This window comes from Vulpes vulpes, chromosome 10, assembly GCF_048418805.1.
Source record: "Vulpes vulpes isolate BD-2025 chromosome 10, VulVul3, whole genome shotgun sequence".
In the NCBI taxonomy this organism is placed as follows: Eukaryota; Metazoa; Chordata; class Mammalia; order Carnivora; family Canidae; genus Vulpes; species Vulpes vulpes.
The window spans coordinates 75,084,768-75,105,562 of record NC_132789.1 but is presented as its reverse complement, the minus strand read 5'-3'; the positions used below and the strand labels follow the sequence as shown (position 1 = coordinate 75,105,562).

The 20,795-nt window shown below is 41.3% G+C and overlaps 1 long non-coding RNA gene across 1 annotated transcript; it reads left to right on the top strand.

Annotated features, from left to right (window-relative positions):
- Positions 1-270: 270 nt before the first annotated feature.
- On the top strand, positions 271-20,102 carry LOC112930733 (uncharacterized). Its single transcript, XR_003237195.2, has 3 exons — positions 271-576; positions 1,133-1,253; positions 19,968-20,102. It is a non-coding gene; the product is annotated as an uncharacterized lncRNA (long non-coding RNA).
- Positions 20,103-20,795: the final 693 nt, after the last annotated feature.

Sequence of the window (20,795 nt, the reverse complement as noted above, 5' to 3'; positions counted from 1 at the left end):
TGGTGCTGATTAGGGTCTGAGCACATGACAGGGCAGGTAGGATTCCAGACCCAATGTCAAGCATCCAGTTCCTCCTCTGGGATACCTTTGGGAGAGCACAATCATCAAGATAATGATTATTACAATGTATAGAAACATTTTATTGTTCCTTTTCAAATGATTTTTAAAAATCCCACTATAAGCAGGAAGAAATTAAATTCAGAGGGAAAACAAGAACTTTATAGGCCATCTGCTCAGACTTTCAAATTTAAATTTTATACATAAGAGCACATTAGCTGTGGGGAAAGAATGTGATCACATTTTGTAGCTGTCTGAGCGATGAAGAAATTTCCCTCGTTGGGCTTTCTGCATGGAAATAAAAGGAACCGTTTTGCCGGAGAAAATGAAATGGCTTCGGTATGGGGAAAATTTGCTATTCACCATTTTATATTTATGGAGTGCTGAACTTACACCGTCCTTTATAAAATATGAAGTAACAGTCCATGCCTCAGGGGTCCAACAGGTGACGGTAGACAAACAGTATTGGAGAGCATCTCGCAAAGAGAAACCCGAGCCTCTGACAGCCTGTTAGTGGTGGTGAGTAACAGGATGGATGGGGGGGGGGATTCAGGGCGACAGGGGGCCCACCTATGGGAAGGGGGACACACATGCAGGAGGGAGGGGAGGCCGCTCCTGGGCAGCCCTCCTCCCGTGCCCAGGGCCTTCACCTTATCGCCTGGTCCTAGTGGCCTGTGCCTTTAGGAAAGTGCTTTCTCACATGGGAATGGAGAATGGGAGGATGCAGTTGACAGCATGAGAGAGTCAAGGATCTCAGGGAGCCCAAGAATGGGTGACAGCAACACTGCTTGCAGTGGCTGCTGACCCTGGGAGCTGCAGCTGGTCGCTTCCCTAGGAATGGTCAGGACAGCATTTGATTAGGTCAGGCTGCTCCTGCTGCCTCAAACTCACCTGTCTGATGCTCTGTGACAAGGGGAAGAGAGGTCGTGGTGAACACCAGGACAATTAGTGTGCACCGTTGCTTTTTTCACTGCCTGCCTTCCTATCCAGGCTGTGATCACCAGAGAAACCTCCATCCTCATTTGGTCAGATGAAGCCTGGCAAACAAACCCCTGCTTTGTTTTGTTGTCAACAGATAAAGGAGGCACAGTGAACATCCATCCAAACCGATGGAAGGAATGTTGACCCTGGTAGGCAACATGGTCTTTTGCAGCCGACCCTAAGAGCGGATACCTTAAAGCACCTAATTTAGAGAGGTATGTGAGATCATTAAAAAGAAAATACTAATTAAGGAAAACCAGCTACAGGAAAAACTGTGAACTGAGGGTCATGAAAAACAAATTAAATTCATCTGAGTTGGGGCTATTTTAGAGAAGCCTAGAACGGCTTAAATTAATCTGATGATAAATGAATGAAAGGAACATAGAACTCAAAAGGAATGACAAGCACTGAATATCAAACTTTGTTCTATCATAAGATCTTAAGAGCAAAATAGCAGAGTGGCTCAGAGGCCAGCCTCAGTAGTCAGACCACCTGTGTTTGCATTTTAGGTTTCCTGTCTTCTCGCTGTGTGACCTTGGATACATTCATTACCCTCTCTGTGCTTTTAGTCACTCATCTGTAAAATGGGGCTAATAATGGTACTCAGTTCACATAATTTTGAGGAGGGTTAAGTGAGATAACACATAAAAAGTACGTAACAGTGTGCCGGAGATACTGAAAAATGCTTCCTAAATATTAGCAGTGTTTTTTGAAAGATTCGTTTATTCATGAGAGACACACAGAGAGAGGCAGAGACACAGGCAGAGGGAGAAGCAGATGCGGATTTGATCCCAGGACCCCAGGATCATGTCCTGAGCAGAAGGCAGACACTCAACCACTGAGCCACCCAGGTGCCCAAATATTAGTGATTTTAATCCAATGATTTTCAAGCTCTGCATCAGAGTCCTAAGATTCTACAAGTCTGATTCAGGAACATGTGTAAGTTTAAGCAGGGAAGGATAAGCAGGGCAAACTTGGCTTCCATCTTCAACCACCATAGTTGCTCAGCTTTTGTATATTTTAATTTCCATTTGCCATCCTATTTGAACAAAATCCTGATAGTTAAAACAAAACAGGCCATTATAATTCCCCTGTGATCGGTCTGCTTTCCTGGTTGGGTCAGGAATCTTGTCCCTGTCAGTCATCCTGCCTCTTCTTGAACCTCTGCAGATAATGGGCTTTCACCAACCCCCGGGTCTTTACAGTACAGGGTTGTTCAGATGATTAGAACGTTCTTTTCCATGTTGACTTACCTGATTTCCACCCTCAGGTTCTAGTTTTGCTCTCTAAATGTGGCCGAATTCTCTTCAGAAGGGATCCCTTTGGATATTGGAAACATAAACTATTATACCCTTTGAGATCGTCAGTTGCCAGAAGCAGAAATTGGCTCTGGCAAACCTAAAAAGGAGATAAATTTCGTGGTGAGCCAGTAGGCCTGCTCATGGAATTGAAGAGACCTTTGAGAACCAGACGTAGAAGAAAAGACAGGAGTCTGGGTCTTTCTGGAGGTGTTGGTGGCATGACCCACTTAGGTTTTCCCTTCCCACATTCTTCCGGCTAGCTATTCCGCCAAAGATGTGACTTTCCTTCTCCCCACCCACCAGTTCGCCAGGCTGTCTCCAACAGGGGGGCCTGGAAAGGCCCCGCGCACCTGGCATGTGTTCTCCTGAGCTCAGGGACTCCTGGGATTCTTTCATCTAGTGATCATCCTTCCAGTCATACTGCAGCATTGATTTACTTTCCAAGGCACCCAGGACTGAAGGCCTGTATTGAGCTTTCAATGAATTAAAGCCTCAGGAGTAAGGCTTCCAGATTTACTAATAAAACATACAATGCCCAGTTTAAATTTAAATTTCAGACAAACGAGTATTATTTAGTATAAGTATGCCCCACATATTTTATCTGGCAATCCCACTTATTGTTTGTTTGTTTTTGAATAGAATTGGCTGTGGAACCAATGCTTGTTTGTCTCCTGCCCTTTATTTTAAAAGCTAGGCTTAGGAATTTACATTTATCTCAATTACATTCCATCGCATTCATTTCACGTTCTCTTTCCACCTTGTCAGAAGTTTTAAATCTTGATGCTATGAAGTCAGTGCAATCACTCTACTTCTCAACCTTGAGTCCCTAATTGGACACTGTGACCAGATAGGGAAGGAGAGCAGAAGTCCATGGAGGGAAAGGTAAAGAGAGTGATGGAGGGGAGAAAGGATGGATGGATGCTGGTAGTAGGGATAGAGCCAGTCAGAAAGAAGGCCTCAGCGTAGGAAACATTCTAGGGAAATTGGAAGAAGAGAAAGAAACATAAATAGAAAGGACAGGTATCAATTGTAGTTCAATGGATTGTAGGCAATGACTCAATTTAAGCAAAAACAAAAACAGAGCAATTATGTGAACACAGGAGAGGCTTGCAAACCCAATGGGAGGCTTGAATAATGGGCAGGAATCACAGAAGCAGAGCAAGGGCTGTGAGATAGAAACAGAGTGGACTCAAAGCCATTGGGTTGTTGTCGGGCTGGTGAGGGACCTCCTCCGGGCTCCACAGCCTTGGGTCATAGTCAAGTTCTGGCAAAGAGCATCCCACTGGTCGACCTTAAGTCATAGCCATCCCACAGCAGTGCTGAGCGGAAGAGGACTTTGGCCAAGCCCTTTGGTCTCTGTGGTGGAAGTCTTAACACAGTCTCAAAAAGGGAGGCTGTGTCTTCTCTCAGTGTCACCCGTCTCTGTGAACACGGCACATTCCAAATCTGGTGTCATCCTTACCCTTCCCATCCTTTGATCCTTCATATTAAAGACACCTCCAGATCCAGTTGAGTTTCCTCCTTAATGTCTCTTTAATCTGTTGACTTCCTTCCATCTCTTCACCTCCGCTAGCCTAACCCATCACTAAGATCTCTAAGAAAGATTTCAGGGAGGAGTATAGTGATGAACTGTGGTAAAGAGGAACGTTGGAACATGAGAGGGTGAGAGATACTGAGAAGATGATGAGGTTAACCTAATGTAGATCTTAGGGAGATTAAAGCAGAATTGGAGTTGAAATACTAAAGGGAGAGAGCGAGAGAGACATTGGGCAGCAGAATCCGCTCTGCACCCCCAACCCCAGACTTTTCTCCACTCTGCAGCCAAAGGAATCTTTCTGAAATGCAAATTTGAACATGACATTACCCCCACCCCCAACATCTCTCAGCTTGGAATATTTCAATGGCTTTCCATTGCCCTTAGAAAAAGATGGAGATCTTAAATCTAGCCTACAAGGTCTTAAATAGTCTGACCCCTAGATAGTCCTCTCCAAACTCTGTATGTGGGGTTGGGGGTGAGGATGTGTGGTAGTGTGTGTGGTAGTGTGTGTGGTAGTGTGTGTGTGTGTGTGCGTGTGTGTGCGCACACGTGTATGTGACAGAGTGGTTTCCAGTGGCAATGTCCACAGCAAGAGTGACTGTTGGATAAGAATCAACTTCAAGGCTTAAGGTTAAGTCCAGCCTTCATAGAACCACTAGGGTACATATAGCCGTGATCCTTGTACACATGTTTATTTAACTAGAGGCAAGTGTCTCGACCAGATGATGGCCCATATTTCTTTCTAGCTCCTTCTGTGATCTTTTAACTGACTACCTAGAAATATTCTGGCCACTAGAGGGCCTCATTGTTTTTTTTCCCCTTGAAAGGCACTCAGAATAGATATGAACTGCAAACATTCACTGCATTCCAGCTGCTTCTGTGGTGTATGACCTGTGCAAACATTTTGACTATTTTGCTGAAAATATTTTGAAAATATTTTTATTATCATTGGGTAGTTTTACACTGAAAGTAGTTAACAATAAAAAACAAAAGTTTTCTTCTCTTCTGCCTAGAAACACCCACTTTTGACCTAACTTATGTCATCACACCATGCCACTTTCTCCTGTCCTTTATTGTTGTGATCGATGGACCCCCCGGAATACTCTCACTTTGTTCCCTGAATATTTTAACTCATCACTCCTCATGCTCTTTAAAGCCCCTCTTGGCAAAATTATTGGAAACCTCAAAATTCACACAGTTCCCAAATCCTGGCCTCTTAGCTCTTTGACTTCTCTGGTGATTATGTCTTTGAACATACCTCAGTCACCAGGGTCGTGTCCAGATCTTTCATCACCAATAATTGCATGTACTCCATAATCTTCATTTCTATCTTTCATCTTTGCTGCCCAGCGTCTCTTGCTCTCTCCCTTTAGTATTTCAACTCCAATACTGCTTTAATCTCCCTAAGATCTACATTAGGTTAACCGCATCATCTTCTCAGTATCTCTCACCCTCTCATGTTCTAACGTTCCTCTTTACCACAGTTCATCACTGAAATCTCCTCCCTGAAATCTTTCTTAGAGAGACAGATATCATTGTGTGGGGCACTTTGATGGTGGGAGCACGCAGTAGATATCTTCTGAATGCCTCTGTGTTCTCAGTCCAATAGCAAAGAAGACATAGGTGAGAGTGAAGGAAGGGAGGAGGTTTGTAAGTATGAGGGGGACCAAGATGGCTTGAAAGGGGCTTCTCAAACTTCAATGTGCATGGAGCTCACCCAGGGATCTTGTTAAAATGAAGATTTTGATTCATTAAGTCTGGAGTGGGGCCTGAAATTTTGCATTTCAAATAAGATCTCAGGTGATGCAGATGCCATTTGTCCATGGACTGCACTTTGAGCAGCAAGGTTCTAGGATAAGGTTTCTTAATCTTAGTGCTCCTGCCATATTGAACTAGATAATTATTTATTGTGGAGGTCTGTCCCGAACATTGTAGGATGTTTAGCAGCATTCCCTTTTATAGTTTGGCTCTGAGCCCATATATTCTCTGTCACATTCAACTGGAAATGCCCAACCTGGCCAGATCCTACTCTCTGCTCCATGCTTGTACCTGTATAGTTGAATATGACTGGGGAAAAGACACAATCATAGCATAAATCCATAAGCATTAAGCAGACCCTTAATGTTGCTCATTGTCCTTACTACATTTTCTTAATCTAGTTAGACACTTCTTTTCCTACAATAGTGGTTGTTAAGCAAGATTGATTTTACTCCCTCAGTAGATACTTGCAATGTCTGGAGACTTGTTTTTAAATTTTAGTTCCAGTATAGTTAATATACAGCATTATATTAGTTTCAGGTGTACAGTGTAGTTGTTCAACAATTCTATATATTATTTAGTGCTGTAAGATAAAGGTACTCTTAATTCTCTTCACCTATTTCACCCATCTCCCTGCCTACCACCCCTCTGGTAGCCATCAATTTGTTCTCTATAGTTAAGAGTTTATTTTTTGGTTTGTCTCTTTTTTTTTCCTTTTTTGTTTGTTAAATTCTACATATGACTGAAATCATATATTTGTCTTTCTATGACTGACTCCATGGATATTGTTGCAAATGGCAAGATTTCATTTTTTTTTATCACTGAATAATATTGTATATATAGACCACAACTTCTTTATCCATTCATCTATCAGTGGACACTTGGCCTGCCTCCATATCTTGGCTATTGTAAATAATACTGCAATGAACATGGGGATGCATCTATTTTTTTGAGTCAATGTTTTTGTATTTTGGGGGGTAAATACCAATAGTGTGATTACTACATTGTAGGCTAGTTCTATTTTTAACTTTTTGAGGAAACTCCATACTGTTTTCCCTGATGGCTGCACCAGTTTGCATCCCCACCAACAGTGCTAGAGGGTTCCCCTTTCTCTACATCCTTGCCAACACTTTTTTTTTGCATTTGTAAATTTTAGCCATTCTGACAGGTCTGAGGTAATATCGCATTGTATTTTTGAGTTTCATTTTTCTGATGATGAATGATGCTGAACATCCTTTCATGTGTCTGTTGGCCATACGTATGGCTTCTTTGGAGAAATGTCTGTTCATGTCTTCTGCTGTCTGGAGACATTTTGGTTCATCAGAACTGGAGAAGCATATGTTATTGGTATATCATAGATAGGGGTCAGGAATGCTGCTAAGCTAGTAGTGATCATATTGGGTCACTGTAATGATTACATAAAATAACTGGTTGACAAGGTGATCGAAATGTGAGGAACACTGTCAGGGTGTGCTTGTTTCTTTGTACTGACAATTATAGATGCTACCTAATTTAATCTCTACCATATCACTATGAAGTAATATCCTCATTTTATTGGGAACTGAGGCTCAGAAAGATTGAGGGCCTTTTCTAAGCTAGTGAATGCAGAATTAGAATGAAAACCCATTTCCGGCTGGCTATTTCCATAACCCTGTATTTCCACAAGAAACATTACCTTTTCCCCGATTAACACAGAGCCAGGCCTGCGCATGAGGAATCATTAAGAACCAATACTTACGTATTCAGCTCGGCTCTATCAGAAGAGACAGTGAATCAAATGGAGGAAAAATGTCACACTGGCAACAAGAAAGAAACAACGATACTCTAGCTTAGTTTGAACCATGAGCCATCTTGCTTAATGATTCAACTGCATGGATATACTTCACTAATTTACTCCAGCCTTTTCCTAACCGAGTGGGAAATAGCTGCCTTTTACATTTTCTGCTCCTGTTTTGTTTAATCCAACCTGAGTTTGTTGATACCTTAAGTGACTTATTAGTTAATTGGCACCTTGCTGGTAGTACAGATAATTGGTCCCTAGCCAGTTCTAGAGGCTGGGGAGAGATGGGCAAAATCTTCTGGAAGTGTCCATTGTGGCTGGGTGGGAATGTTGCCCCTAACCACTTCAGCAGCAGACTAGGGATTCCATGATCTTGCCCCCTGTAGGCCAGTGAGCTGGAGCTCCTTGCCAGATTTTTGTCTTTCAACATTGGACTCAATTCCTGCTGTGTGGCTGGCCATATCTCACTTTTATCAGCCAGGGTATCATTTCTGAGCTATGGTCCTCATTCGTAGTTAGCTGATGAGTAACTTTCTCTGAGTCAGTGAACTTTGTGCAAAGGCCATATCAGGCATGCCCTGGTATAAGCCTAGTTCTATGAATTACCACTGGATGACTTGGGACGAGGGACAGAGTTCTGTTTTCTGCAAAGTGGGGACAGTAACACCTGTGCTACAATATTCCCGTAAAGAGCTTGCTGAGCTTCAGCCCAGTGCTTAATGCATACTCCTCCCTGAGGGCTTGATGCTGTGCTAACCCCTTCCTAAGGGTGACTTCAGTTAATTCCCACTCACAATGTCCCTAAGAAGTAAAAGAACATTAAAGTCCTCATTTTATAGACCGGGAAAGTGGATCAGAGAGAGAGAGAGCACTTGAATAACATGCATGCAGTTACACAGCCAGGAGATAGTAGCAACAGGTTTCAAACTCCAGCAGATGAGCTGCAGAGCCCATGTTAGCCAGTAATGTTCAGAGTGAGCAGTTAATAGGAGGTGACTGTGTTGTCATCTTTGATGATGATGTTACTGTTTCAACTTTCTTATGGGGCTCCCTTCTCAACTTTCCAACTTCCTTGGGGTCTGTGTCTATATAAGAGGATGTTCCTTTGTATTTTCGCTCAACAGATATCTCTTAAAAACAGACTCTGTGCCATACAGTGTCTTACCTAAGACAAGTAAACCAGAAGATTTGGTTCCTGAATTCCTGGAATAGTTCAGTGGGGGAAGATCCATTGCACAAAACGTGCCAGATGATGAATTAATTGAAAGTGTGATAAAGAAGAAATCAAGAGAGCTAGCAAAGTTGGTAACAAGGGAGCTCTAACCTTGGCAGGGGTATGGGACCAGGAAGGCCTCTTGGGTCAGAAGAATTCTCTTCCTCTTTCCTGGAAGCTTGTAGTGGAGGACGTTAGTTTTTTTGTTTGTTTGTCTTTTGTTTTTGTTTTTGTTTTCGTTTTTGTTTTTGAGGAGATCCAGAACAGACTAATCAGAGTTATTTTTATGCTAACTTTCTTATTAAAAACAAAAGGAACAAAACAATTTATGGGTTTTAAAAATCATATGACAGACCATTAGGAAAATCGAGTTAATGAAGTAGGTTAAATATGAACATATGACAAAATTTCTTTCTTTTCTTATTGGAGAGAGAGGGAGAGAGAATTTTAAGCAGGCTCCACACCCAGCTTGGAGCATAATGCAGTGCTCAACTTCACAACCCTGAAATCGTGACCTGAGCCAAAATCAAGAGTCAGATGCTTAACAGATTGAGCCACCCAGGGGCCCCATACAATAAAGTTTCTTAGAACTTTTCTCCACAGGAGTTTCCTTTTGCTTTGGAAACACTCATTGTCCCTCCATTTATGTGAAATTTCATCCCATCTACTCTAGTTGCCCTGCCCTCATAAGTTTGGGAATTGGGGAAGAGATGCTTTTGTGTACAACCACTATGGGCCTTTTGCCTCCAGCTGTTTCCAAATCCTAGACTGTTCCTTCAAAATGCAGGCTTTGCGCTTTTGAGGGCTTTCTTCCAACATACAGTTTATCGTCCTAGATCTGTTTTTTAAAATTTACATTTACTCAAGATGTTAAAATACTTAACTCAGGGGGATCAGTTGTTTCCCTGTAAAATGTTGTAGCTCTGTATATTATATTTCCACTTAAAAATATACAGAAGGATTTGTAAAATATTTAGGCTAAAAGATAGCACAAACCTAATTTATCACATGCTATAAATAATAATGACACAGTTTTCTAATTAGACATTGTTTCCCCAAATAAAGACATACCACAGTAGATTATTTCTGTAGCCCCCTTTTAAAAATAAAAACCAGTTCATCAGCACATCTGAAATCCATATACCAAATTGGCAGAAAATCAAGATACTAATGTTATATGGGAGAAGAAAACCCCTAGAGATTTCCATTTAAATATGTGCATCCTGGATCCATTTCAGGTTCTGATTTGAAATCAGGGGTTCGATATTTTATGGCAGATTATAGGCAGAATCCAGAGAATTAGATGAGACATTTTCTGACTTGTATTATCTCCTTGATGAACCAAAGCCTTGCTTTCAGATTCATTTTCAGTCTGATTTCCCTGTTGGATACGTCCTGGATGCCATGGTGAGAAGCCGGCAGGAAAACTCCAGGGAAGAGGTCAGAAACGATGCTATCAGAAAGAGAAATGCCATGGGACAAGGACTAAAAATTGGAAACAATGAGAGAGGGAGGGTGTGTGGGGGAGAGAGAGAGAGAGAGAGAGAGAGAGAGAGAGAAAAGAGAGGGCTATATCTATATCTATATCTACATCTATATCTATATTGAGAGAGAACATTTGCATGCAAAGAAGAAAAATATAAGAAATAATACATGGAGTACTGCCACTAACATGATCATTCTGGGTCCTCTTATTTAAACTCTCTTTAAGCCTTCGCTTGTAATTAATAAGAACTGTTATTTAAAAAATTTCAGAAGGACTTCTGTTTAGTGTTGAAACATAAAAGAAAAATATTGGCCTTTCATCATCTCCAAGAGAAAAAAAAAGAAACCCACACGATTTATGTATATACTTTGGAATCAAAGCCCCTTTTAAGTCTCTTGGAGCTGATCATAAATAGAAGCCAAGTCTGATCTCCTCAAATAATAAAATAGTGGAAAAAAAGATAATGCACCCTACAATTTAAGCATTTGGACCACATCATTAAATGTGGTTCAAGTAAGTGCCATTAAATTAGTCCTAAGAATGCAATGCATTGGAATTTGTGTGGTTGGGCTGTGTTTCTGTATAGAAGCAACTGCTGATGAGAAAGTAGTCACAGGGAGGCTCTGTATGGTTGCTTTCCCAAGAATGGTTTCCTTTGGATAGATGCTGTTGGCTATTGGCTATTCTTCCTCTAAAGGGGAATTGACAGGGACGCCTGGGTGGCTCAGCAGTGGAGCATCTGCCTTCGGCTCAAGGTATGATCCCATGGTCCCAGGATCAAGTCCCACATTGGGTTCCCTGCATGGATCCTGCTTCTCTTTCTGCCTGTGTCTCTGCCTCTCTCTCTGCATCTCTCCTGAATAAATAAGTAAAATCTTAAAAAAATAAAGAGAAATTGACAACTTTATTTTTCAAGTGGAGGAAACATGAATTATACAGATATTAGTGCTAGTACTCAGTTAAGCAGGTTACTTACTAGACAGTACAGTTTTTTTTTTTTTAGACAGTACAGTTTTGATGGAGGTGCAAGTTTATCCTGAGAAGTAGAAATCAGCTATACATTTGGTGATGAAAGTGGGCTGAATTTTTCCCCAGAAAGGCCAATTCAGATGCACAACCTGAAGCATGGAGCCAACATGTGGTGGAGAGCCTGCTGAAACTTAATACGTTTTCCCACTGAAGTACATTTGGGAGGTAGGGGGAGGGAGTTCAAATAGAGATAAACAGCAATCTAAGACCAGGGAAGCATCCTTAGAGGCAATCATTTTTTAGACAGAAAACAGAAAGGCTTATGTATACAGCTGATATTTACATGAATTCCTCCCACTGATGCCTGGGACTTTGGAAGACAGACCAAGAGATAGGGGGGAAGCAGCTGTCTGTGCAGATGTTGTCAACAAATAGGATTTGGAATTCTCATCTTTTATGCAAAAGCCCATAACCAGCGACTTTTACCTGGGGAAGATGGGCATCAAACTGATCTCTAAATGCTGGTGTATTCAGGGCTTATTTCTGAGCTTCCTTTTTCATCTGTCTTTTCTCGCTAGGTGCCCTCACCCAATCTCCGGCATGTAAATGCAATCTATGCTGATTTAATGTTTGTAAAGTGATGAGAGCCATGCCTTGTTCATAGTAAACACCATAGAAGTGTCAGCTATCTTTATTTATTAGAGCTAATTGCCTACTATTTCCATTTGGATGTTTGATAGGTATTTCCAAATTAAGTCCAAAATGGAATGGCGGGTTTTACTGTTCCCCCAAACCAATCTCCCCCGTGTTGTTTTTCCACCCCTGTAATAGCAGTTTGACCCAGTGACTCAGGCCAAATGCTCAGGAACCGTAGTTGATTACCCTTTTTCTTTTATTCTTCATATCCAATTCATCAGCAAGTCATTCCAGCTAAACCTCTGAAATAGAAAACAAATCTGTCCACCCCTCTCCATCTTCACTGCCACTCTTATTGAATAAGCCTCTCCCTGTCTCTTGCCTGGAGGACTGCAGAAACCTTTTACCCATTCTTTTTTGCTTCTAGTCTTCCATTATGGTCCATTCTGCATACAGTATCCAGAAGGATCTCTTTGAAACATGAATAGGGGTCAGGCTTATGACTCACCAGTGACTTGGCATAAAATTAAGTCTCCCTCTGTTCTAGTCCATTTGGGCTGCTGCAACAAAAGGACTGTAGATGGGGTGGCATGAACACCAAAACAACAAACAGTTCTGGAGTCTTGAAGTCCAAGATCAAGGAACTAGTCGGTTTGGTGTCTGGTGAGAGCCCACTTCCTGTTCATAGACAGCTGTCTTCTTAATGTGTCCTCATAAGGCAGAAGGAGCGAGGGAGATCTCTAAGGTCCCTTTATCAGGGCACTAGCCCCATTCATGATGATTCATGATCTATTCAGCCTCCCCCCAAAGCCCCACTTCCTAATACCATCATCCTGGGAATTAAAATTTCAACTTACACATTTTGGGAGGATACAAACATCCAGTCTAAGCCACCTTTCCATGAATTACAAAGGCCAAGCCTTGCCCCTCCCCACCTCCTCCATACATCCTATCTCTTGCTCATTGTACTCCAATTAAACTGGACTTCTTTTTCCTTTCCATTTGTTCCCTGCATTGTTTCTCCCCCCACCATCTTCCACCCCTGTCTCTCACTAACAATGGACTTTTTTCCCCTCAAAATTCAGGTTGCAGCTACGTGTGGTGTTGAAGGATTTCCCTGATCATTCAACTCATTCTAAAAAAGCTCCCACCCCCCCTTACTCAGGATGGGTCTGTCTCTGCATGCATCACCAACTGAACTCCTCTCCTTCTTGTACGTGTCCTACTGGCACACTGGTCATTTCCACCCACTGTTAGTGCAGGCTTCTGGAGTCCTGTTCGCTGCATCTCAGATGCTTTGGATAGTCCTAGAATAATGAAGAGACTCAAAGAATATGAATAAATACAAAATTATCCAGGAATCTGATCAGTGGGAGGGGCTAGAAACTTGAAGCTTGTTTAGGGAGAGCAGCAGCATGTATGATATGTAAGAATAATACAACTACAAGAGGAGGGATTTACTTAGAACAGGGGTGGGAAGCTCCTTGTAAACTTAAGCTCTTCACGTGCCGACTAGATCTCTCCCCTTTCCTACTCAAGGACAACATTCCAGAAGTTGCTCTTTTTCTATAAAAATCATACTCTTTTTTTTTGGGGGGGGGGTGTTCTCCTGGATCATTTCCATCATCATACAAAGATGTGATTTTTCTTCCTTTTTTAAAACAAAAGTCAAAAATGACGAAGGAAACCAAAGCCCCAACTTTGGTTGGCAGTTTCCTCTGCCTATTTCTCTGTTCCCCATTAGGATAGAGTTTACAGAAGGGGATGCCTATTTTTCCTGCTCCAATCTCTCCTTTCCAACTCCTCTTGGCACCCCCTCCAATTAGGCTCTCACAGCTTATTTCCAAGGTGTGCATGGCTGCCAATGGCCTCCATGTAACTAGGCTTTGGTCCATGCCTGACGTTTCCCATCAGTAATTCTCACTCTGTCCTCAATTTTTCATGTGACTTCCATACTCCTTATTCTCTTGGCCACGTTTTTTTCTTCCCTGACAGCTTCCTCTCAGTCCTCTTTGCTGGTGTCTCCTCATCTCCCTCAACTGTAAGTATTCAAGTACCCCAGGGCTCAGAGCTCGGCAGCTTCTTTTTCTATCTTTACTTACTTCCTTCGTGACCTCATAGAGCTTCATACTTTCAACTTCCATCTAAGTGCTTACAACTCCCAGATTTCTATCTGTAGTCTGGACATTTCCTAAGTCTTGCCTATTCATCATCTCCCACAACATTAAAATGCCTGAAACAAAACCCCTGATTTTTTTTTTCAATCAAATCTCCTCCTTGGGAGGACTCTTTATGATTCCCCAGAGGGGGAGACAAAACCTGGGGACCTTGGATCCATACTGGACAACCCCTTCTTCCATCCCTAAGATGCTACTTTTAAAATGAACCCAGAATCTGACAGTGTCTCTCCATTACTCTCCTGGTGAAAGCATTGTGTTTTGCCTGAATTATTTCAATATCTTCCTAATTGTTTTGCCTGTTTCCTTTCTGTCCTATTAGAATCTATTTTTAGCATGGCAATCTGAAAGATCTTTTTAAAACCTAAGTCATCCAAAGTCAGTCCTCTGCTCAGAGCAATGTTTGTCTTCTTGCTCAGAGTAAAAGCTAACTTTCCAATAGACCATAAGGTTCCTGGGAGCTTCATACATTGCCTACAATGGCACCTGGCACATGGTAGGCATTTAATAAATACTTAATAATTCAATAAATTAAAAAATAGGCTCCTCAGAAAGAGAGGCAAAGCAATACTGTACAGCAATGTTATCTTAAATTCGCTTAGAAACTCCCAGTGAGGGTAAAGTACGTGTAGAATTTCTTGGCAAATGATTCTCCCTTTTGTGGTCTTTTCCCCATCACCTTGATTTCCTGTTTCCTACTTCTCTCCTACTCATTTATTCCACTCCAGCAACACTGTCCTTCTTGCTGTTTTTCAAATGTGTTGGATATGTCCTTGTTTTGGAGATATAGTACTTGTTGCTTCCTTTGCTTGGAACTATCTACCCCAAATATCTGCATGACTTACTCCTTCACCTCCTCAAATTCTTTGCTCAAATGAATCTTTTTTGGTAACCTTTTTCTTGACCATCCTTTTAAATATTTTAATTTTACACTCATGACAGCCTCCTCTTCCCTAAAGTATTATTTCCATGCGACAGGTCCCTATCTCATATTCTATAATTTTATACTTTTATTTGGGTAAATGTAAACTCCTTGAGGGATTTTGGTCTGTTTGGTTCTCTGCTGAATCTTCAACACTTCCATTAATGCCAGACATAGAGGAGGCTCTTAGTAGATGTGTGTTGAATGGATGAATGAGGTATAAATAAATGAACCCTGATGTGAAGGAACTGAAACCTTGGTTGGACAAAGAGTTTGAAAGACAGATAACTCAGGTACTGCAAATAACTCTTTTTTTTTTTGCACATAACTCAGATTATTTCTCATGGCTGTGGAGAACTTGCAAATCGGGTCACTGAACTGCTATTGATTGTTGTTGAGGAATGAAGAAATAAAAGGACGTGTCAGAGAACGATGGACATTAAGAAAAAAAAGTATTCTTATTTTCAAAACAGGGTAAAGCATAGATTCAGCAGACTAATATACTTGCTCCCGAACAGGATTTTGGAATTGATCATTATATTCTGTGCCTAGGCACTGGAGGAAGTTTACCAAGATTGAATAAGAGTATACCAAGAACAAGTCATGTTGGCTAAATTAATTTCTTATTTGCTTTGTTGAAAACTAGAATGCCAGAGAAGCATGAGAGATAGAGTATATTTACATTTTAGTAGGTCACTAATGAAAAATCTCCCATTTTGGGGGAAATAAAATGGGGAAAAGTAAGTTACACCTGACATAAATCGATAGATTAATAATTTGTTTGACAATTAAAGTGATTTCTATCAGTCTGGATAGAAATTCCACCCCCAAATTTTAATCAGTTCTCCATATTTTGGTAAGCATGCTCCGTCCTCTCCTTTTCTCCTTGAAGCAGAGATCAGTGGTGTCCTGTGGCTCTCTCCCTAGTCCTAATCAACATATTTGACTCACTTGGAAGGAATGGCAAAATACACTGGACGACAGAATCTGGATCCAATCCAGTCTAGTCTGATTTGGAGAACAAGTTTGCCCCTGCCAAACTTAAACAAGTTGCCTGTGCTGGTGATATGAAACAGATATAGCTTAGTAGTAGCCCATGTGAAAAGCATTAGAGGTTTGATTAGGTAGGGTGGAAGTGAAGTCGCTACAACAAGTAGGTCCCAGAGAGGATAGTCCAGACTGCTGGGGCAGCTTGCTCCGTGTGCCATGGCTCTGCCATCCTTGGAGGATGCTGTCCTTACCTGTATGGGTAAAATGGCTCCGTTTTATGTCAGTGTCCTAAACTATGGAAAGAAGAATATCTTGGGAAAGTGACTTCCTTTTTTAAAATTATTTTTAATTTACATGTGGTAAATTTCTTTTTGGGGGGTGTGTTGTCCTATGAGTTTTAACATAGATACATACATACATATATACATACATAAATACTTACATAGATAGATTTTTTTAATCATCTCTCTTGATTCTCTGAGTAGAGATCACAGGCTCCTTCTGGTGTTTCCTTTTTGTGGTTCCATTTTTGGGCTGCTCCAGAGACCAAGCTATCATATATCAGAGGTACATACAAACAAAGAAAAAACAACAACACTGCCGGATTGCTTTGGAGCCCTGAACTTCCTATCCAGTTCTCCTGTTCTTACTCACTTTTTAGAGTCCTCCAACAGTTGCTTTATGTATTTTGCCCAAGCTTTTTAGACTTTGTAAGTGGAGAGATGGTATGGGGTGTGCTTACTCCATCCTAACAAGAATTGAACCCTGTGATTTCCTCTTAAACTACGGTGACAGGACACTCTTCACTTCCACTCATACTCTGTTGGTAAGAACTTAATACCAGAGCCACACCCACCCAGTGGCAAGAGTGGCTGGAAAATGCATCCCCCAGCTTAAGGTAATGGACAAACTAAAACTCTTTTACCAAGAAGGAAAGAACAGCTTTTAGAAAACACTGGCTGGCAGTCTGCCACAGGGATGATAGTGAAAAATATATTCAGTGTGGCTTGAAAGAGTAAGATGGCTAAGAAGAGCTCATGCTACATGTTTATGAATTTGAAATAGCAGGTTAGAATGAGACTCTGCTTGCCTTCCTCAGTTCTATCTTGGACTCCAAAATAATAGATATTTGAAACTGAAGTGAGGGCTAGACAAGTCAATGTATGCAGAATTGCAAAGGAAATAGCTAAAGACTGGATTGGAATCTGGAGGGGAGTAAATGTGGGCAAGAAATTTTTCAGCAAAAGCTTCAACCTTTATCTTCAGCCTGCCAAGGGGAGCTTCCATGGAGCCACTTGGAGAGCTTCAGTATACACTCATTGCAACTGTTAGGGGGCAGGGGGAGGTTGGTGCCTGACTCATACCTGAGGTTAGAGGTGGCTGCCTAAGACTCGCTGATGCACCTAAGTTTGTTGAGATGAAGAGCGGACCATAGGTGGGCCATACAGAAAAGAGAACTGATGTGAGGCTATCTTGAATCCTGTCTAATCTGTCCACCTGGAAGAGAGGAATGACCTCAGCAGCAAGAACATGGAGGGGAATGCTGGGTTCTGGGAAGTGGCTCAAACAATGATCATTGAGACAATAAGCTGAAGGAGAAATATTTGTGGAAAGGTCCAGAGATTTTTCAGGAAAATGGTCTCGCGGGATAGAATTCTTTCTCACCCAAAGTACACAAAACACCCACAAAAGAAAAGAAAAAGCTTTCAACATCTGCCAAACATAGAGACAGCAAAGCCAGGTTTATGATTCAAGATCTTTTCTTTCATCTTATTCATTCTAACTTTGGAAAGGGCAGAAATTAGCTAGCAGGTGCAGAAACAGATAAGAAGCCACCCACCACCCACTATAAGCATATGAAATCCCCTCCCTTTTCACGCAGCACGCAGGCTTCCAGCCTGAAGCTGACCGAAGCTACAGAAGTAGAAAAGATATAATGGTTAGGTCAAATTGATGATTTTGATTAAGTGGGCATTTTAATTACTGAATGAATGGAGTCTATGTTTATTATTTAAAGTGATTTTAGGAATGTCTGTTACTTAATAAGAAAAATATCATGCTTTTCTTTACTATATATGATTACATTTTAAAGGGAAGGTAGGAGACAAAATAATGTTGCATCTTGATAACACTACAAATTATATCTTGTGAATATATCATAAGTATGGAGTATTTCAGATGCAAGAGAATAGAATCTGGTCTTATTTTCTCACAGAAGAATTTTGAGCATTTGTAGGCACTGTACATCAAGAAGAACACAGAAAGGAACCCTTTACATCAAGTGACCATGGTAGTAGTGGGATTCAGAAGGATCATGTTCCTATTTTCCCAAACTGAAGGCCTATCATGAGGAAGAAAGATTAAACTTGCTCAGGAGTTTAACACATCAACTGGGTGGTAACTTCATAGAGCCCTATATTTAATATGACTAAGACTTCTTTAGTGTTACGGGCCCCACAGATAGATGGGTTGCCTTGAGAGATAGGAGCTTTGCATCACTGGAGATACACAAGTTTCATCAGATGATGGTGTGGCAAGGTTGCTCGTAGAGGGAATGCAAACATTTGGAGGGGTGGTTGAGACTATAGGTTCTATAATCTCTCTGTCCAACTGTGCTCATACTGGGTAGAAATTGTAATATTGAGTCTCAAACACTTTGAGTCAAATTTATAATTACACTTATTCTCTCCTGTAACAAGAATCTACTCTGTTCTGATCACTTCTGTCTATTTGAATCTCACAGGAAATCATCCAAGTGGAAAAAAACTCCAACAAGTTTTTTTAAATCATGAATCCATAACTGAAAAATCTCTTGAATAATGACAGTTTAGCTCAGTCCAAATGATAATTAAATTTGTGATTTATTTTATACCTTAAAAAAAAAAAAAGCACATTCCGGCTTCCCTGTCTCCCACCCTCTTTCATTGTTGCTTCCTCTGTCAATCACCTTCTCTCAGTTTCTCACTAGCTCTTTACAGCTCAATCCACAGAGAAAACAATCTCTGTTCCAATGTGTCCATGCCATTGTCTGGATATATCTCTCTGGAGTCCAGTGAAGGAAGCACAGCTGTTCCTGTTTAAAGATGCAACATGGGGTTCCATGTGCTTGCCTGTTCTCTTCGAGAGTTATTTATGTCAATGGCGCTTACACTTTTCTCAGATTCCACAATTGCAGGAAGCACATGGTGGGTGCTCAGTAAATAGGGAAACCATGATCGCCTTTTCATCTCTTATTTTGAGGTGCTACTGAGATACACCAGATTGGTGTCACAAAGAAAGTTGGATAGCTTTGAGGGGTGCTGGGCATTGCTTCCATTATAAAATATTTACTGACCATATGGAACAGAGAGATAAAGCAAACGAGATCCCTGCGATCAATGTACTGGTAATCTAGTTGGGAAGATAAAATATGAGAAAATAGTCACAATAAAAGATATGAGTGTGCTAAATGTTGTCGGTAGGCTATTTGGCTTACAGATTTGGGGAGGACCTTGGAGATTAGTGACTTCATACTCTTCTGTTTACAATTGGGTAAACTGAAGCCTTCCCAAGTCTCCTGCTGTCTTGACAATCCTATGTCCACATCACTTGAAGTTCTATCCCTTAACGTGATGACTTATAGCTTACGTTCCCAGCAGCTATTGTCTTCTCCTTGCAGATGTCATTTTGTTGTTTGGTTAGAAGTGTGTCCAGTCTGAGGGTTGAAGCATGATTGGTTTCGGCCATGACTACCCTTCCTCTATGCCAGTGATTGATACAGGGATGAAAGTGTGACAATAGGATTTAAGGGAAATTAGCTGAAGTTTTCTGAAAAAGCTTCTCATTTTCATTGAAAAAAAATATGCAGGTGAAGAGAAGGTTCATTTTTGCTTCTTTCCATTTGCTTCAAGTGTAGATGCTAATGTCTAAGGATGTGACACCTAGAGTTGGGACAGACATATTTGCACCATGAGGGAGACATTTCTACACATGGTAGATGGCAGATTGGTGGAATCAAAGGAACCTGGGGCCAACCTCTGTCTAAACTTCTTATTAGATAACAATAAATGTCCCTTTGGTTTAATTCTGTGTTTTGCTTTTATTCATAACCATAAACATTGTGAAATTTTATCTTCAGTAACTCTTCCGCTGCTGTCTTTCCTCCTCATTCACTTTATTAGAACCTCTGGAACCTGGATTCCATTGTCTCTATGCCTACCTGGAACCCTAGCTCTCACCAGAGGGTACTGAGTCTGTTGCAGCCATTTGAGAGAACTGTCATTCTCCATTCTCCAAATATCACCAGGATCAGAGAGGTATGGATGCCATTACCTTAGATGCCCATTGCCTTGGTAGGCCATTAATTCACTGCTATTATGAGAAAAACCCCTCTTCTGAGGAGGAGGCAAGAGGAAACAGATTGTGATTATACCTGATTATGCCTGATAATAACTACCATCTGGCCAAGACATCCTCTACCCCTGCATGTCATTGTCATGTATACTCCCCCCTACTTTACTCCCCAACCCAGGAACTCATCCATATTCCTTTTCTGAAGCCTCTGGCAACTGGTTCACAGGCTTCCTTTTTCTCCAAAATATTATCATCATCACAGTGACTTCAGCATCTAAAGAGATGCCCTTTCCAATACTTGAGTTCCAGGAATAGGTGTTCAATGCTCACTGAAATGGTCTTTTCATTATGCATAACACTGATGCAGTGATTTCAAAACATGCCAGCAAATTCCTTGACACCCCTTCAATCAAGAGGGGGTGTCTGTGTTTTCTCTCTTTGAATTGAGCTGCCCTGAGTGACTACCTATTAATCAATAAAATGCAGTACAAGTGACACTCTGTGAAATCAGAAGTTGGGTTAGAGAAGACCATGCAGTTTCTGCTTGATTCTCTTGTGAACTTCATCAAGGGGAGGCCAGTCTCCATGCAAGAAGTTCCACTACTCAGAGACAGCCATGCGGAAGAGGTCATGAGTGGGGGCGCCAGCCGATAGTC